Below are 20,629 nucleotides of genomic sequence, written 5' to 3'. Positions count from 1 at the left end.
TTCACTCTCCTTTTGCGCTCTAACTTTTGCCAAGGCCGCCCTTTACGGGTTTTCAGCCTTGCGAGCTCAGTTTTTATATTTTCTAATTTTTTTGTGCTCTAACTTTTGCCTAGGTCGCCCTTTCGGGTTTTCGGCCTAGCGAGCCTCTCAAGGATAGTATTTCTTTAACTTGTCCATATTGATCGGTTGAGAGAATTCTAAGCCATCCAAGTCCATCAGAACCACAGCTCCGCCTGACTAGATAGCTTTGATGATGTAGGGACCAGTCCAATTGGGTCTGAACTTGCCCCTCGGGTCGTGGATGGGAGCTCGGTTGTCTTTGAGTACCAAATCCCCTTCCTTTAGATTTCTGGACTTAACCCTCTTGTTAAAAGCCCGAGCAATCCTGCGCTGATAACTCTGAACGTGGTACAGTGCTTTCAGTCTTCTTTCATCAAAGAGCATTAGTTCCTCGAACCTGCTCTGCTGCCAATCTGCCTCAACTATCTGACACTCGGCCAATACCCGTAAAGACGGAACTTCAATTTCAATAGGTAGAACAACCTCCATTCCATAAACTAACGAATACGGAGTTGCTCCGGTAGAAGTTCTAATCGAAGTTCTGTAGCCCCACAGAGCAAACGGCAACTTGTCTGGCCAATCTCGATAGGTCTCCACCATTTTCCGCAGTATATGCTTGATGTTCTTGTTGGCGGCCTCAACTGCTCCATTGGTTTGCGGCCGATACGTAGATGACTTATGAAAAGCCACGTTATACTTTTCCAACAAGTCGACCACTTCTTTCTTAAAGTGGGATCCATTGTCCGAGATGATCTCATTTGGCACCCCGTAGCGACAAATGATGTTGTTTCTGATGAACTTTGCGACGTGCGACGCTTTCAACACCGCGTATGATTGGGCCTCGACCCACTTTGTGAAATAATCTATTCCTACCAGGATATACTCATGTCCGTTCGACCTCTTCGGGGTAACAGCTCCGACCACATCGATCCCCCACACGGAAAACGGCCACGGGGAAGTCATGTTGTACAACTTGGATGGTGGGATATTCATACGGTTTGCGTGGATCTGGCATTTGTGGCACCGCCGAACAAAGCCGATACAATCCTCTTCCATGGTCGACCAGTAGTAACCCTGCCTAAGGATCTTTCTGGCCAACATTACTCCATTCATGTGTGCACCGCACTCCCCTCCATGGATGGCCTCCATTAGGCGCTTCGACTCTTCAGCTTCTACACAGAGCTTATGCATTCCCAGATGACCTCTTTTGTACAGCTTACCTCCGCAGATGATGAACTGAATAGCCATTCTTCTAATGGCCCTTTTATCCTTGGCGCTTGCCCCTAGCGGATACGTCTCCTTTTCCAAGAAGTTCCAAATATCGTAATACCAGGGGTTGTCGTCTTGGGCCTCATCTATGGCGGAAATTGACTCGTATGCTGGCGCAAACTTCTGATCAATGATGACTGGACGCATCCGGACTCCCGACGGGTTGTCTATCATGGAAGATAGAGTTGCTAACGAATCTGCAAACCTGTTGTTCTCTCTTACGAGGTGGGTGAAATTTAGTTTCTCAAACCGAGGAATTAACAAATCCAAGGTTTGGTGGTAAATTATCATCCTTTCCTCCTTGACCTTCCAGTCTCCTTTTGCTTGAGACACAACAAGATTTGAGTCGCCAATGACGTCCAACCGTCTTACCCCTAGCTCTAGGGCTGCTTCCAGACCAGCAATACATGCCTCATACTCTGCCTCATTGTTCGAGACTTTGAACTGGAGCTTGAATGCCAAAGGGATACGGGAATCGTCAGGCGCTATCAGCAACACCCCTATCCCATACCCATACTGGTTTGACGCTCCGTCAAAGTACATCGTCCAAGTTTTATCCTCGATATGCAGAATCGCTTCATCTGGGAATAGGTACTCAACTGCTTCATCCCCCTCAACCGGGTGGTCGGCAAGGAACTCCGCTATCGCTCTCCCTTTCACCGACTTGCGTGTTACATACTTCAAGTCAAATTCGTAAAGCAATAGGAACCAACGAGCTAGCCTACCCGTAAGTGCTGGTTTCTCGAAAAGATATTTGATGGGATCCAAACGTGAAACCAACATTACAGAGTGAGCTAACAGGTAGTGCCGCAGCTTCCTGGTAGCCCATACTAAGGCCAAACAAGCCTTCTCCAGTGGTGTATAGCGGGTCTCGTAATCCAGCATCTTCTTGCTCAGATAGTAGATGGCCCTTTCCACTTTGTCTTCTGACTCCTGCGCGAGCATGCAGCCCATGGTGGTCTCAGTTACCGAAAGATACAATATCAACGGTCTCCCCGGTTCTGGCGGTGACAATACAGGCGGGTTCTGTAGATACTCTTTGATCTGCTCAAAAGCTGCTTGACACCGGCCGTCCCATTGGAATTTCTTTCCTTTTTTCAGGAGGCCAAAAAGTGGTTCACAAGTCAAGGTTAATTTAGAGATAAACCGCCTTATGAATTGCACTTTGCCTAGAAAGCCTCGCACCTCCTTTTCAGTCCTTGGTGGTGGCATTTCTAAGATGGCCTTGATTTTGGAAGGGTCGACCTCGATGCCCCTTTGCGTTATCAGAAACCCTAGCATCTTTCCTGCTGTAACACCAAAAGTACACTTCTGGGGATTTAGCCGCAGCCGAAATTCTCTGATCCTTTGAAAAAACTTTTGTAAGGCGGTGTAGTGGCCCTCTCTTTCTTTGGACTTGACAATCATGTCGTCCACATACACCTCGACCTCCTTATGGATCATATCATGCAATATTGTAGTTGCTGCCCGTTGATAGGTAGCTCCAGCGTTTTTCAGCCCAAATGGCATCACTCGATAACAATATGTACCCCACGGGGTAGTGAATGCAGTCTTCTCCCGGTCTTCGGGCGCCATTACTATCTGATTATAGCCTGAGAAACCATCCATAAACGAAAGTAAGGCATGTCCTGCCGTGAAATCTATCAGTTCATCAAAGTGTGGCAAGGGAAAGTCGTCCTTCGGACTGGCCCTGTTCAAATCTCTGAAGTCTACACAGACCCGAATTCTGCCGTCTTTCTTCGGCACCGGAACAATGTTGGCCAGCCAAGTCGGGTACTCAGACACCAACAGGAAGCCTGCATCAATCTGCTTGGTGACCTCTTCCTTGATCTTAATGGCCCAATCAGGGCGGATCCTTCTGAGCTTCTGTTTGACAGGTCGGGCCTCGGGATCAAGAGGGATCCGGTGCTGTACAATCTCAGGATCGATTCCAGGCATGTCTTCGTAGGACCACGCGAAAACATCTTTGAAATCTTTTAACAAAGCGACTAGGCGCTCGCGTTCCTCAGAAGACAACGTGGACCCGATCTGGACCAGCCGCGGGTCCTTCTCAGTACCGAAATTCACAGTAGTGATTTCATCCATTAAAGGTTTAACAAATCTTTCCTGCTCTTGATCAATTAACCGTTGCAAAACCGGAGGAATTTCTTCCTCGTCGTTTTCATCAAAATTTTGAAAATCCTGATTTAAGCAATAAATCAAAGGCACAGAAAAATACTCCGAAACCACATCCACGTCGTTCTCATTAAATACTTCCGAGCCGTCGGATTCCTCTGTTACAACAGACTCAAAAGAAAATGAAAAAGACGACCTAGACAGGACTGTGGTATCCGGGTTATCACCCCCGGGAATACCGGACTCAGACTCAGTTGAGCTGGAACCTGATTCCGATGTACAAGATTCGGTAGAATCAGATTCCGGCTCACTACCTGACCCGGTGCTGCTTGATAAAAAGCCTTCTTCATATTGCCAGATGAGAGAAGGTGCGATGGATGCATCCAAAATAGCTGATGGTAGGCCCGCAGCCGCTTCATTCCCAATCACACATACCGAGGAGCTATCCCCCAAGCACCTCTGTTCGATCGGAGGATCTGACAGCAGACACGCCAGCGCTGCCCCCATTTCATTTTCAGCGTCCTCGGACTGTACCTCCTTACTTTGCTCGGCCTCAGCCGATAGATCTGCCTGCCCCTCGGCGATGTCATCCTCAGGTAACTGTAAATCAAAGAAAATTTCAAATCCCGGTACGCGCTTCTTCTCCGCGTTGAGCCACGGCTCTGGGAAGCCACAGAACGGAAAGTCCTCCCCCTCCCGGACGAAACGTCCGTTCAGGGTCCCCCGAATGGGCTGGTGCATCAAGTCAAAGGGCTTCCCCATCTGTTTCGCCCTGGCCCTTCCGGCCATTTCCTTTCCTTTCCTTATCCAATCCTCTTTGGTGGGTAGGTAGCCCAAACCAAAGGTATGGGGGTTATGTGGCACTTCGGTCGATGCTGCGGCACCTTTCCTACCGCTCTTGCCTAATCCCATCCCGGGGATGTGCTGGAGTTTGTTCATGAGATAAACTGCTTGGGCGCTGACATACACCCCTTCGTTAGCTGCCATGATGTTCTGTACAACCCGAGCCTCGGCCAAGGTAAAACCTGATATAAACACATCTTCTATACCATGCTCAATTTCTAGAACAGGCGTAGATACCTCTGGTGGTGGATGAATTGATGAGTTTCCAAAAACAATGACTACTCCCTTCCCATAGGGGTATTTCACCACTTGATGTAAGGTAGAGGAGACCGCCTTTACCTGATGCAGCCACGGCCGTCCCAAAAGCAAGTTGAACGTTGCAGGAACCTCCAAGACATGGAAATCTATCTCGTGCTGTCCTGGCCCAACCTTTGTTTGAATCTTAACTGTCCCCATTACTTCCCGGCTTGTGTTGTCATATGCCCGAATCACCTGGGCCGTTGGCTCAAAATCCGCGACTTTCAAACCAATCACATAAGCTGTCCTTGCCGGGCAGACGTTGATGGCGGACCCCGTGTCGACAAGTACCACAGGTATCCATTTATCTCTGCACTCAACAGAGACGTAGAGTGGTTTGTTATGGTTCACACCCTCGGGTGGCAGCTCTTTGTCAGAAAAACTCAATGCTGGGGAACTTCCTCCCGAAAAGACTAAACCCACCAGTTGTTCAGGCGTGGTATCTATGGAAAGTTTGGCCTTATCCATGGCTGACAGGACAGCCTGCCTATGTACTCGAGAAGCCATAAGCAGTCCCCAGATGGAGATGTCTGCTTGTATCTTCTTCAATTGTCTCAATACGGCCTCGTCTTCGAGTCGCTTCTCCTTTTGTTTCTCTGCTTCATTATCTTTTCCAGACGCCTCTGGTTGATCTAGGTGTGGAGGTTTGAAATACCGTCCACTCCTAGTCATGTGATCGACTTCGCCGATATACCAGGTATCATCTGGTTGGTTACCTTCCCAATCCTCGTCCGTGTGGGCAAGACACAGATCATCGTCTTCCCACCACATACCATCTGCAGCTGACAGGCATCTGTCTGGTTCTGGCACAACTGTCTCGATACTTGCAGTATCTTTTATCCCTATGCTCGCAGCATTCTCCATTTCCGTACTTGTGGCGGTTTCGATCCCCACGTGGCCTTTTGCTTTCCTGATCCTCTCAGAATCCTCGAATCTCTCTTGTTCTGACTGTGTCAATGCAGTAGATTGCTCACTGATCCCTGTACTCAAAATGCTCCATTCCCGAGCGAAACTCTCGACACCGGCGCTCTCCGGCGATGTATTCTGCTCTTCGACACTCCCGGCCGTTGTTGACATCCCTGCCCCTGCCGGGCCTTGTTCTGACTGGAACTCCCCTATTACATCCGGCTGATCGTCTAACAACCCCGTGGCCTCTGCTGATTCTTCATTATCATACCAGTTGATGGCTGAGTCTTGGTCATCATGAAATTGGAACTTGATAACATCCTTTTCCACGGCTGTCAAATCATCCTTTCCCTGTCTTGAATTGTCCCCTCGGATTACACACAGCTCTCCCCCGACTGGAAATTCGACATTTGGTCTATTCTGGCCCACTGGTGAAATGTAGTCATTCGGACTGTAAGCATTCCCAACATCATTCTCAGGCTCCACGGACCCTGGTTTGACAACCTCTTTCCTGTTCTCGATGGTCACCACCACTGGCTTGGGTTGGGTTATGGAGACGTCCGTCATGCACAAATCGGTGCAATCGGGGAGGAAAACTTTAGGTTTAGGCAGGTAGGAGGGTGTGATGTAGATACTGGGATCGTAGGATGCGACCCCAGTGTAGATGAAGTTGACTCTTTTGGGTGGTGGAACTTGGTTATGTGCGGGGAGAGGATTTGTTGTAACATTAGGTTTCTCAGGGGGGAGAATCACCCCATTATCAATGAGATCTTGAATCTCATGACGTAAACGAAAGCATAGGTCAGTGTCATGACCATGCTGCTGGTGGAACGCACAATATTTGACTGGGTTGTGGGTGGCGGGTAGTCTTTCAGGTAAGGGCCGCGGCTCTAGGGGCTTCAGATGCCCTTTTCTGATCAAAACCCCCAAAGCTTTGGACAGGGGCATATAAAGTGGAGCGAAGGTTCTGGTGTTTCTGGGAGGGTATTTGGCTGTTTGCGAGTTGCTTCCGGACGCGCCGGAGAATGGTGTGGCTGCTGTATTTCTTGGGGAAGGGTTAGTGGTGACCATACTCACTTCGGAGGTCCTGGCAGTCGTAGCGCCACTCGGGCCTGCATTAGTACTACGATTGAAATTTCTGCGGGGTTGCTCCCGATCATTATCAATCCAACCTTGTCTCAAGGCGTCCTCGATCTGCACCCCCATTTCATGCAGATCAGCAAAGGTGGGAAAGGGGACTACAATCATCTTTTGCATTAGCTTCGGCTGAAGATTGCGCACAATCATCCGAATCTGGTCTTTGTCTGTGGGTCTCAAGGTCATCGTTGAAGCCTTAGCCCGCCATCTAGTTACAAACTCTGAGAAGCTTTCCTTGGGTTCTCGCCTCGTTGTCTCGAGATCCCGGGTCGTGATCTCGATTTGTGTGTTATACGAGTATTGCAGGATGAAGGCCTCAGCCATCTCGTCCAAATTTCTCTTGACGTCATCCTCCAACTTGGCATACCATGCGGACGCCACACCCGACAGGGTACGGCCAAATAAAGACAGCTTCTGTAATCTGGTGAGGCCTATTGGCCTTAGGACGTCTGAAAACAGTCGCAGGTGTACCATGGGATCCTCAGACCCGTCAAAACGATCAATTTGGGGCATCTTAAACCGATCTGGCAGCGTCACAGCTGTGTCGATGTACCCATCTCCAATGTCCGGAATGGACTTCGCACCTTGAGATTTCTTGAACAGCTTTTCAAGCTTGTGCATTTTTAACGTCATGGGGTCTACCTCAGACTCAAAGGGAGAATCCGATACATTAATGAGAGTGGGTGCCTTGGATTGTTGAGGCAGAATCGGGGGTGGAGCCGGCCCCGTTGGGATGTCTGTATCTTCTTGGACATTCCGGGCGTTTGGTGTCTCTTCGGGTATTGGAACCCTTAATGGAGTAGGGATTTGCTGCGAAGGTGATGCCCCAGTTTGCTGTTGCAATCTCCCAATTAAATCCGCTTGCTCACTTATAACTGTAGCCTGTTGCCTGGCAAATTCTGCCTGTCGGGCAGCATCTTGCTGCATCATTTTCATGCTTTCCTGAAGTTGGCGCACCATCTCCTCTAAGCTAGCCATACTGTTCTGCTCTGGTTGAATTGCTGGTATACGTTCCCTCTCTGTGGGTGAAACGGGATCCTGATCCCTACTGTACACAGGTGGGGTAGACGAAGCCCTCTGTACTGACTGTTGAACCGATATCCTCTGCGTAGTTGCTTTCCGTTTAGTAACCGGGGGTAGAGAATGGTACACTGGTTGTCCTTCTATCAGATCCTCAGATCGATGGAGCCGGCGACCTCTGATCCAGAGTGCTTGGGGAATGTCTACTGGGTTGGACGCAATGATGGTAAACTACCTAGCAAAAAGATAAATAAAGCAATAAATAAACCAACAACTGGACAGCACAACGGCATAAAATAAACAAATAATATACAGTTGGATATTCAAAACACATAGTCGATGAGCCGAACACACTGTTCCTCGATACTGATCACTGTTCTCAAAATCTCTATTCCCAATACTGAACCCTGATACCCGCAGATAACTGATTCTCTTAAAGCTGATACTGATGCCCTCAGGCCTGATGCCCAAACTTACAAACTGATGTGTTCATTTCCCTGCAGAAATACATTCTAAAAGCACATAGCAAGTAAAGAGAGCCAAAACACCCCTATGTTGGGGTAGGGTTTCCCTGTCCTATTTTGTCAGGAGCTAGGGTTTCACTACGCACGCAGCGATTTCAAACAACTTAGCATCGGGTAAGCAACCTGTCCTAGCTTGGAATGGTCACTATGGTTCCGAATATGCACTAGGTCGAATGGTCAAAAAGGGTGCCCCGGTAAAACCGGGGTTTGTGTTCCCATGCTGTCAGAGCCCATAGCCGGTCAGCCTTATGGACATGCCTTGACAAGACAAGCCTCCGGCAAACCGTTCAGGAATGGCAGATGGCAAACACTGTGTTCCTAGGCGCACCAATGCACATGCAATGCAAAGAAACACATAAATGCGATCAAAACAGGATATCACGAGTTCGAGTCAAACTCTCTAAAACTCCCCAGCAGAGTCGCCAGAAACTGTGGACGCGCCCCGCGGAGGGCCTCACGCTACAGTTCGGACTCGATTATTTGTGTCACGGTTCTTAATCTGAACCAAAGAGTCCAAATCTGGCAAATCGTTTTGAGAAACAGATTTTTGAAAAAGTAGTGCCAAACATGGACTGCTTTGCCAGATACAGAGTCGCCACCTAAATATTTTAAAATAGGGGAATTTAGGAAACCCCGACTCGGTGCCGAAGGCCACATGTCCGTCATCACCGGAGTTGTCTCGTCTCGGGAGCTTGGGTACGATCGGGGAAGGTCAGCTATGAGCACCCCCTTTCGCCCGGTCCGAAGACCGGCCTCTACTAACCGTGATATCTGATTTTGAAAACTTTATGTGTTCTTATTCCGGTTATTAGCCTATAATTACTATGTTATGCGTGCAGCAAACAAGTATAGACCAAATTGCCCAAATTGGAACAAAACATTCTATGTTCGTTTTGAAAATGGTTTGCTACTCATAAGTAGGCTAAAATGCAGATTTTGCCACCCTCAAGTGGGTTTTTGGAAAAGACGGTTTTGCCACTATCTAGTGGGCTTAAAACAAATATAGTTTTGACGCATTATCCCAATTTAAGCAATTTGACCTCCACCCACAGGCATTCAAGCAATTTATCTCATGTAAACACTTAGCCGCATGGCAAGCATACTATTATGGCAATATCCACACGCATGCTGGATGCTAAAGCATAACTACTTGCATTGTACTCCGTGCCAAAACAATAAACTAGTTAGAAAATGTGCGTGTCCTAGTTCATGTTATTTTGCCTAATGCAACACATACAAGATGCAATTTTAGTTAGGCTCGGTTAACCTAAATATGGCATACGATATGCAACCAACTGATTCATGTATTCAATTTTGGAATTTGAAAATACGAATGCGGTTAGTATGATGTACCGAGCCCGGTGCATGTCAACAGATGCATGAATGCACGCATGCATATCATAAGGTATGCTAATCTAAAAAATGCCCTAATCTACCATTATAAGCAGATAAATAAAAGGGAAGAAAGAAATGGGGATTGGAAGACATACACACACTCACCCACACTTATTACATGTTTACCCTCACTCAGAGGGTTCGAATTAATATTACAGTCCCAAAATAATGCACAAACAAAATTATTACAAAATTTCCCTAATTAATTAAAAGAAAGGAAGCAAAATGAAAGAAGAGGGTGGCCACAGCCTCTGCCTGGGGGTGCGCAGATGATGCATGCTCGAATTCGTCCTGCACGGAAAACCCGTACTATACTCTTGTCGCCTCTGTTTGTACTGCCTTGTCTTTCTGAAAATTGCCAAAGTACTGGAACAAGCTCCTTGCATCCTGCAGAGCACCACCGGCCAGACAGAATTGCCACCGGCACTTCAAAATTCCCATCGGCACTTTATTGGATTCATCGGCACTCCAGATAGTGCCGGTCGGCACTCAATTCTGCCGGTCGGCAGAAACTTCCTGCAGAAGACAATTTGACAGCAAACAGAGAACAGACAGTGCATGGCATGGAGTTTTTGGACACATGTAAGCATGGTCCTACTTCTTATCATATTTTGAACTCAAAGAAGCATGACCTTCGACCTTTGAGCCATCAATAGTGCATGATGACTCAAGGGATCAAATTTGCCATTTGATATGAAGATGTATGCAACAAACAACATGAAAACCGAGGCCTTATCAAGTTGGAGTTAAAGGTCCCGATGACCGGGAATCAAGGCACATTACATCACTTGAAGTATGAATGGTCCTTGATTCCCACACTTGGTTTGACACCCCAAACCAAGTAAATGCAATGCATGTAATGCTCACAAGCCTCAAATGTATCATGCCACCAAGATGTAAAGCACAACAAGCATTATGCAACCAACATGACAAAATGTATGATACTAAGCATACAAGATACAAACATGATGCAAACATGGAGCAAATTGACTATGGGATTGATGTGCTACAAAGCTTAATGGAACAACTACGCAACAAACATGGGGCAAGCATGCAAGAGGGCTTAAAATGGCAAAGGGGCAGGCCTTCATCTTTCTCAAAACAGTGGCCAAAAATGCTCAAAATGATGGACAATCAACTCATGTTAACAAGCAAACTTATGGTCCCAAAGTTAAGGCACAAAAGGAGACAACTTACCCCCACTAACATGACCTTTCATGGTATGATCAAAACAAGTAAAAACAGAGTTTTTGCATGCAAAATAAGACCCTAAAGACTCCTAATATGGCAGCTAAAGTATCCCCTATGAAACGAATGCGCTAAGGCTCACTCCTAGGCATAAGAGGACACACCCTCAAGGTATGAAGGAGGCCATGCATGCACACATACAAGCATGATTCTTGGACTAAAAAAAAAATCCTTAGATGATGTTAAATCATGAGGGTAATCACAAACATACATGTTAGAGGTCAACATGCTCAAAGCTTTTAAGCTAAAATACAAAGCAACCCTAGCAAACATGTCAAGCATGGCTAAATGGATAACCAACAAACCTTAAGCATGGAAAAACAACACTAAGAACTTCATGGAACTAAACCAATTCTCACAAGAATCATGGCCTAATCATGATATGTATTTCTAAGCAAGATGGAGCAATACAAAGCAAATATTACAAGCATACAAAGAGGCCCAAATCCGACCAAAAACAGAGGTTATATATGACCTAAGATGCCTAAAAAAATGCTGGAATGAAGCCAAGAAACATCAAGCACACATGCTACCCTCTTGAGCCCAAAAAGCAAGGAAACAAAACCATAAAGGGAGAGGGGTGTCCCTCCCCTATGCAAGACTTCAAACCAACTTTTTTGACACTAAAATACACTGATTTTTAGTGATGAAAAGATCAAAGTGCTGAAGTGAACAAAACCTTATCAAAGAGGCACCAAAATAGACCAAACAAGGCCTATGAGGGTGAGTTTGCACTCTAACCACAAAGTGACCTTAATGAAAGTGCTAGAGCAAGAAAATATGAGCCTTTTTATGTTATACATAAGAGCCAAAACAATAAACAAAATAGGTAGAAAACCAATGCAAGTTTGGGGAATAAAAGGGAAGATGCTCACCCTTGAAGAACCCTTGAAGAACAAATGGTCTAGCCTCCTTCTTTGGATCAAAACCAGTCCAAAACTCAAGAAACAACTCCTCCAAGTCCCTCAATCTCGGAATAAGGTGTAATGGTGTGTGTAATGGTGCAAAAGTAAGGTAAAACACACCTTTTGGGCCAAGAAACACACACAAGAAGGGAGGGGGAGAGAGGTATAGAGATAATATGTATCTATATCTCTAAAGGCTGGTTTTTGCTTCTGTTTTTCTAACCTAGAACCAAGAGGAAAGCCCCTCTCTTATAGGACACCCTCTTGCAAAGCTTATTCAACAAGCTTGGCTAGAGGGAAATCCCTCCATACACATGTATGGAGGGGAGAGGAGTTGGTGCCAGCTATCACAGCTGGCACAAAATATCTCCATAAAGTGGATGAACAGTGGTCGGCTGCCCAAAAATGCTATTTCGGCAAAAAACAGTGCCGACCGGCAACCAATTATGCCGACCGGCAATAAAATGTGCCGACCGGCAAACAAAAGTGCCGACGGCAGAAAATGACCAGCCGGTGGCCTCCAGCCACTGCCGGTGGTGTGTGGGGATGCCTTACGTGGCATTCCCTGCCTCTCAAAGGCAAGATGCAATTGTTTGGTGCAAAACCAGACACTAAACGGTTGAGTTCGAAGATTCTGAGGCAGGGCACGCGAGCCGAGACCTCCGGGAACTCTGAACGAACACGATCATGGATAATCACCGAGTGTTCAAACGGTGACGTCCAAGTCTTGAGGACGGTCAAAAATGGGGTGTCTACACTAGGGTTCACTAGTCAAGAAAAGTTGTTTCATACAATCTTGCATTCAGCATTCAGGTGAGCAACCTGTCCTAGTTTGGAATAGTCTTTACGACTTTCGATATGCAACTAGGCCGATTGGTCAAAAAAGGTACCTCAGCAAGACTACCTAATGTACCTCACACACCAAACATTGAGAAGTGAAAGGAGGATCAAATGGTACAGTGGTAGTCCAGATCAAAGGGTTGTGTTCCCATCGTGACAGAGCCCGTGACCGGTCAGCCTTTTGGCAAGCTTTTCTAAGCGAGCCTCAGGCAAATCGTCTAGGAATAGCAGATGGCGAACACAGTGACTTAGGCGCACCAATGTAAATGCAAATGCAAAGAAACACATAAGTATAGATAAATTGTCATATCATGAGTTCGAGCCAAGTTCTCTAATTCCCCAACAGAGTCGCCAGAAACTGTAGCTTGATTTTTTCGGGCCCCCTTTTGGAAGGTTTGAAAGAAGCCCTACAGTTCGGACTCCCGCGGTTCTGAATCTAATCTCACAAGTGCAATGTGAAATTGATAATCACCAATGAGTCCAAATCCGACAAATCTTTTGGAAAATCGATTTTAGAATAAAAAATGCCAAAACTGGACTACTTTGCCAGATACAAAGTCACCGCCTAAATATTTTATTTTTGGGGAAATTTAGGAAACCCATGACTCGTGCCAAAGGCCACATGTCTGTCATCACCAAAGTTGCCTCGGCTCGAGAACTTAGGTACGAGAGGGAAAGGTCATGAATTGAGCACCCACGCTCGCCCGATCAAAGATCAACCTTTACTAATCATGATATGATTTTTATTAACATTATGTGTTCTTATTCCGGTCATGAGGCTAGCTTTACTACGTGATGCACAGAAGCAAGTATAGACTAGTTTGCTTAAATTGGAACAATTCAATTTCATGTTTGTTTTGTGAAAAGGGTTTGAGTTTGCCACGTCAAGTGGGCTTCAAGTTTACGAATTTGCCACTAAAGATAGTGGGCTTAAAGCGTACGTTCGTTGAATCATTCCAATTCAAGCAACAAGTCTTTATCCGCAGGCATTCAAGCAGTTTGGCAAGTAAGCAATTAGCCTCATGGCAAGCATGCTAGTCATGGCAACATCACACACATGAAAGTATGCTAAAGCACTAAAAACTCACCTAGTACTCCAAGCAAAAAAGATATGAGTTAGAAAAATATGCACGATTCCTAAGTATGCAAAATGACTAATGCAATACATGCAATATCCAACTAATAGGCTCGGCTACTAATATGGCATATGATTTAATTAAATAACATGTTGTTAAACACGTATTCCAAGAATGTATTGAAATGACAATGTAGTTTGAATGATGCGCCGAGCCTCGGTGCATGCAAGAGGAGATGAATGGATGCAAGCATAACGTATGCTAATTGAAATATGTCCCTAATCTAACCATCATAAGCGGAAAATAAAAGGGAGAAAGACGTAGGGTTGGAAGACATGCACATTATTACATTACGCTCTTATGAAGGAGAGTCCAAATGAATAACTAAGCTAAGCTAATCTAAGCTATGCTGCTTAAGCTAATTAGGCTAAGCTAATTAAGCTAATTATTACAAACCAAAATAAATAACTAGCTAAACTAATTAACTAATTGTTACAACAACAAATGAACTACTTAGTTAACTAACTAATTAAATAATTACAAAAAAATTACAACTAATAATTTAACTAAGTAAATAAACTAAGCTAATTTGTTGTTTCGTCTTGGGAAATGAAAGATGTATATGCGCATGCTCGGTTTCCACCTGAAAAGACCTCCGTTTTGCTCTCGAAAGCCTCTGTTCTCATAATTGAACACTTGTAGACAATTTTTTTGCACCTTACCAACACTCTGGTGAGATTTGCATCAGTGGCCAGCCGGCCACTGGTGAATGTTGCCGGCCACCTGCCGGCCTTGGATGATGATCTGCCGACCACCTGTCGGCCATGGAAAGTGGCCTACCGGCCACTGATGCACTGGTTCATCTTGCTGCAACAGAGGACAAACAGAGCATATACAGGATATTTTCACAGATTGTTTGCACAGCTCACCTCTCATTTTCATGAGCAAGTCCAAGGAAAGGAAAACTTAAGCCACAAACCACCAACTCAAGTAATTTCATTGCATGATGGTTTGTGATTCAAGATGTGCAAGTTCAATAAATGCAAAATGAGACACAAACCTCCTCCCTATCAAGAAAGATCAAGGGGAGAAGTGGACCTTGGAGACTTGGATCATTTCATCACTAAGAAGTATGAAATGGTCCAAGTTCCATGTGTTCAATTAACGTCCGATTAAACACACCAAGTTATTATCTTGCTCATCTTTTAGTCTCAAGTTTTAGTTACTCATTTTACTTTACCAACCTTTCTTTAATCCAATTAAGTCCAAAAGTGAATTAAAGTCCTCTAATGGAAAAAGAGCTCAAAACACAAGTTACTTTGGGTATGAAAGAAGTATCATACTATTGGTAATGAACCCCCTAAGGGATTAAACCATTAAGTATGAAACCTTAATTCCACACTTAGGCAAACAAGTGACTTGAAACCACTTTCAAAGAAAAATTAAAAGGCAAGAAAGGACGGAGGTTGCAAAGATGATTAGTGATGAAATTAAGTGTTAAAAGCACTAAAAACATGTAATCAACTCAAACAAGTGGTGCCTAGAGGCTTAAAACACCAAGCTTGTGAGGACTATTACACTACAACTATGCAATATAAGACTCAAATGCAACAACCAACCCAAAACAGAGTTAAAACTGTCCAAAATAGAGCCTAAAGCATGCTGGAATAAAGCTACAACAAGCTAGAAAATAAGCTAAAGCATGGCACCAACTAGGCTAACAAACAAGACATAAAGAGGGGAGGCTAACCCCTCCAAATTTGGACTTCAAAACCTGATTTTTACCACTGAAAATACTCTAAAAATTAGTGTTTAAAGACCCAAAAAAAGATGGTTTGAAAATGGAAAACAAAGGTGAAATGGCCATAACAACAAGGAATAAAGAGAGAAGAACCACCCCCTAACCTTAAATGGCCAAAAACACCAATTTTAGCCCACAAAAACAGAGTTTTTTATAGCTCAAAAATAGCCCAAAACAGTGGCAAAAGATAGAAAAACAAATATACAAAGCAAGCTAATAAGGCAGTATTATATCTTTTGAAGAGAAGAGTAACTCTAGGCCACAATTCCAAGCAAATACACCTTCTAGAGCTCAAACCAAGCTCAAGAACACCTCAGCTTAGAGATGAGAGGGTTTGGTTAAGGGTGTATAGGCAAGAGTGTAGTGTAAGTAGGGAAAAGTTTAGAGAATTTGTAGAGAGAGAGAGAAATGTAGAGAGAGAGGAAATTTTTTAGTCTAAAATTTTCTTACCCCAAAACATGCAAGAGGGGGTTCCTATATATAGAAAGCATGAAATTTCTACAAGGAGATCCAGCCCTCCACGTATGGACAGATGCATGCATGTGTGCAAACAGCTGGCATAAAATATCTGCAGAAAACATTGGTGGTCGGCAAGCCACATCAGTGGCCGACACACCAAAAGTGATGGCCGGCAGCCTCTAGGGATGGATAGCAAGCCACCAGAGGTTGCAGGAAGGAAAGACCAAGGGATGGTCCAAAAATGAGGAAAAAAAGATGCATGGTTTGAAAGACTCAAAGTTATTGCATTCTGCTGAGGACTTTGAGCACTTGGTGAGCAAACAGACTCATCATCGGATGTACCTACAAGGACATCCAAGTCTTGAAGGGCCATGAAAAATGGGGTGTCTACAGCGTGGCTTCGCTTGAGCCAAGAATAATGAGTTCCAGCGCAAAAAACAACCCATCAGAAGTTTAGTGCCTCTACAAAAGTGCTAGAAAAGTGAAATAGCCACTCGAGTGCAAGAGATCATGCTCGAGTGGGAAAGAAAAAACAACAGAGCCAACAAGCACCCTTCTAAGCAAATAAAACTAACTCACATTGTCAAGTGGGATCTGAAACAAAAAGAGGTGAGCGTAATAGCAAGAATGTGACACTAAGATGCGATAATCCACAAACCATGAAGCCCGCTGTAACTTGCTTTTCGTGCTCCTTTCAGATACGACTAGCCCCACAGTTCGGACTCCCGTGGTTCTGAATCTGATTTCACAAGTACAATGTGAAACAGTCAAAATAGAAAAAGAGTCCAAATCCGACAATTCTTTTGGAAAATCGATGTTTGAATGAAATGCCAAAAATGGACTGCTTTGCCAAATTACAGAGTCGCCACCTAAATATTTTTGAAAAATTTAGGAAACCCATGACTCGCACCAAAGACCAGTTATCCGTCATCATCAAAGTGTATTGGCTCAGGAACTTAGCTACGAGAGGGGAAGGTCATGATGTGATTTTTATTTACATTGTATGTTCTTGTTCTGATTTATTAGGCTACCTTACTATGTGTTGCACACAAGTATAGACTAACTTGCAAAGATTGGAGTACTTCGATTTCATGTTTGTTCGAAAATTGTTTTGAATACGCGTCACTCGAAAAAGCGAGTTTGTATGTACATTAGTCAATTTATCCCAATTTTGGCAATTAGCTTTCATCCACTGGCATTCAAACAAGTATATCAATTAAGCAATTAGCCTCATGGAAATATGCTTGATATTATAACACTAACACGCAATGCATCATGCTAAAACTCAAAATTGCTCACCTAGTACTCCAAGGCAAGCAAAGCAAAGCAAAATGATTAGCAAAACATGTGTGCTCCTAACTTGATGTAAAAATGGCTAATGCGACACATACACGCATGCACTTAATAGGCTCGGCTATGAGCATGGTATAGGATACAATTCAAGACATGCAATAAAGCACATATTCAAGCAATGAATTCGAATTTTGTCATTGGGTTAGTATGATGAGCCGAACCCAAATGCGTGCGAGACGATGGATGCGAATCATAAAAATGCTAATTTGAAAAATGATGTTCTATACTAACCATCGTAAGAAAATAAGTAAAAATGAGAGACGTGGGTTGGAAGACATACACATTATTACATATTCGCCCTCACTTAAGAGGGTGCGAGTGAATGTCCAAGAATTCGAATTAAACTAACTCTTACAAAAGCCAAGTGAATGAATAAATAACTACCTAGCTAAGCCATATTAACTAACTAGGTAATTTATTACAACAAAATAAGCAAACTATCTAACGAATCATTGCTACAACAATATTAATTGCGATGATAATAATTACAACAATATTGAGATCATTAATTTACAATTTACAATGGAAGCACAAGGATGGCATGCACGTAGCAGTTTCAGAAGTAACTACATCTGCCTTCCCTGGAATCTGTCCTGTTTCACCTTCAGTCACTGCCCTCTGCTTCTGTAGAACACACTACCTTACCAAACATTGATGGCCAGCCAGCCCTCAATGAAGCCCGCCCGGGCCCAAATAGGGCTAGCCATGCCTTAATTTTATGCAAAACTCTATTTTTGTGTTCTAAGGTGAAAGCAGTTCAGATAGAATTTTCTGAGCTCAGTTTGTCCATCTCACACTTCTTTGTCATGGAAAGCCTTAAGAGAAGGTTGGAATCATTTCCAAAACCATCAATGAGCAATTTGTGTGCTTAATGATTTCGGCCACAATTGGGACAAAGATAAATGCATGCAATGAATAACAACCATCCCCCCCCCCCCATTTATCATGGAGTGAGCTCAAAAGGGGGATAAAGACGCTTCAAGGGTCGTCAAAACACCATGAATTAAAGTGTGAAGACTCTTGACACAATAGACTCGGCATAACGTCTGGCCGAGCCCAAGCAATATAACTCACGTTCTTTATGTTAGGTGGTTCATTTTAAGTCAAATTCATTAGTCTTTGCCATTCTTTAACCCGTTTGTCTAAGGTGATGGTTACGTCCACTAAAGATTACGTCCACTAAATGAGAAGCGCGTCAAACGGGAAGTGATTCTCAACATGAAAAAGAGACCATGCCATTGACGATGAACCTCCGTAGAGATTAAGCCATTAAGCATAGATCTCTAGTTCATGTTTTGAATAACCGTCAACCGGTTGAAACAACTCTCAAATGAAAGAAATGGGTGATAGGTTGCTTGTTAAAATGAGGTATCTTAACATAGGAGTTAGTCAAAGAAAAAGCCAAGAACAACATGAAACAAGCTATGTTTAAGGACTTACGATACAACATACGAACTAATCAAAGCTTGAAATAATTAAACAACCTAGGACAGCCCTAAAACAGCCCCTAATAGGTGAAAAACAATGGCTCAAAGTGCATGAAAAGAGCCCAAAACGCTAAACAACGTGCAAAGAAAATAAGGCTAATAAGCAAGAACAAGGAGGGGGGGCTAACCCCTCCACCTTTGAAACCTCAAAGCATGATTTTTAGCCTCTTTTAAACTCTGAAAATCAATTTCGAAAGCAAAGAAAATGGTGTGAAAACAAGGGTTTGAGCTATATGTGAAGGTGCAGAAAAGAGTGGTAAGTCTCTCTACCCTTTGGTAGCTATCCAAACCCAAGTTTAGACACTTAAAATAGGCTTAAGACAATATGAAAACACAAGAAATAGATAACAAGAGATAGGAAAGAGAGCAAGAGAAGAGATAATAAGCTTACCTCTCAAAAAGGTAAGCTCTCTGTTGTGAATCAAACTAGGTCCAAACACACTCTCAAGCTTGAATTGTGATGCTCATGGCTCAACCAATGAGGCACGACCGGGCCTTAATGTCATCCCCTGTCTCTCTACTTTAGACTCAGCATATGGTGGCACAATGTGTAAAAATGGATTTCTGAGGTACAAACAGTGTGAATATGAAAGGTTTGGGATTGTTTCGGAGCTTAAACATAGCCCCTTCGTTGAGACCGCGAACCACGCAAAACACCACTTTCATCATCGAGTGTACCGGGCAAAGGGCTCTAGCCTTGCGGATGGTCAAAAATAGGGTGTCTACACCCGCAAACTTGCAATTTTGATAATATAAAGCACAGTGTCATGAGAAAATTAGGTAAACATCGATCAATGAGCATAAATGTCACGACCCAAACCTATCCTTAAAAGTTTAGGTCATGACCGGCCTGATATTAGGCCTCAAATCCAAAAATCAAAGAACATAGTTAATTCCACAAAGGGGCCTAAAGCGAAAGCAATTAAATAATACAACATCCATCGAGCCATGCGTATATGCCAGGACCATCACACAACTTTCCTTAACCGGAGAAGTTCACATGCACTATTCGGATATAATTACAGTCTAAGGCAGGTATATGTACAAACAGTGAATAACCCAAAAGTCACATGACCATAAAATGTTTAACAAAACCACCAAAAACATTACAAAAATGTGGCACTGAACTTCATAAGAAACAAAAAGACTCCACTTGGGCTTAACCAAAAATTTCCACAAAAAAGAGCCTGAAGCTGACCTAGGGCTGGCCTCCAAGCTGACCACCTACAAAACATACATGAATACGAAATGAGCCAAGCTCAGTGAATAATAATAATGTACTAAAGCATATAAACGAGCGTGTGCCTTGCAAAACGCAAAGCATGTGCGTAACTCATGTATGTCCTTTTTATCAATACATTTCAAAATGGCCTTAGGCCCAATCCTAATAACAGAGCAGCCTTAGGCCCAATAATAACAGAACGGCCTCGGGCCCAACAATAATAGAACGGCTTGGGGCCCAATAATAACAGAATGGCCTTAGGCCCAATAATAACAGATGACCTTGGGCCCAATAATAACAGAATGGTCTCGGGCCCAATATATTATACAATGAACAAGTCTCATCTCATATCCACATTCCATATTTCAATTCCCGTAGCTCATTCATTCAAATAACATAACTTCAGAGAATCGCGCATTAACATATCAAAATAAATACAAGTGAGTATATCTTTATACTACTATTACTCACAGTGACCCGGTTGTGCAATGATTTCTTCCCGCAAATGACCTACATATCACACATAAAAATTGATAAGTAATGCATTCTTTTCTTTGTTTTTATCTTTCCTCATTCTTTCGTTTCGTTCACTTCCCATTCATTCTTAAGTATTTCAAACGGATAAAATGTGCATATGAACAGATTCAGAGGGTCAAATAGAGTAAAAGAAAC

The sequence above is a fragment of the Camellia sinensis genome, chromosome 15 (assembly GCF_055761805.1).
Source record: "Camellia sinensis isolate YWXY chromosome 15, ASM5576180v1, whole genome shotgun sequence".
NCBI lineage: Eukaryota > Viridiplantae > Streptophyta > Magnoliopsida > Ericales > Theaceae > Camellia > Camellia sinensis.
The sequence above is the reverse complement of the archived record's forward strand: the minus strand, read 5'-3'. Positions refer to the sequence as shown.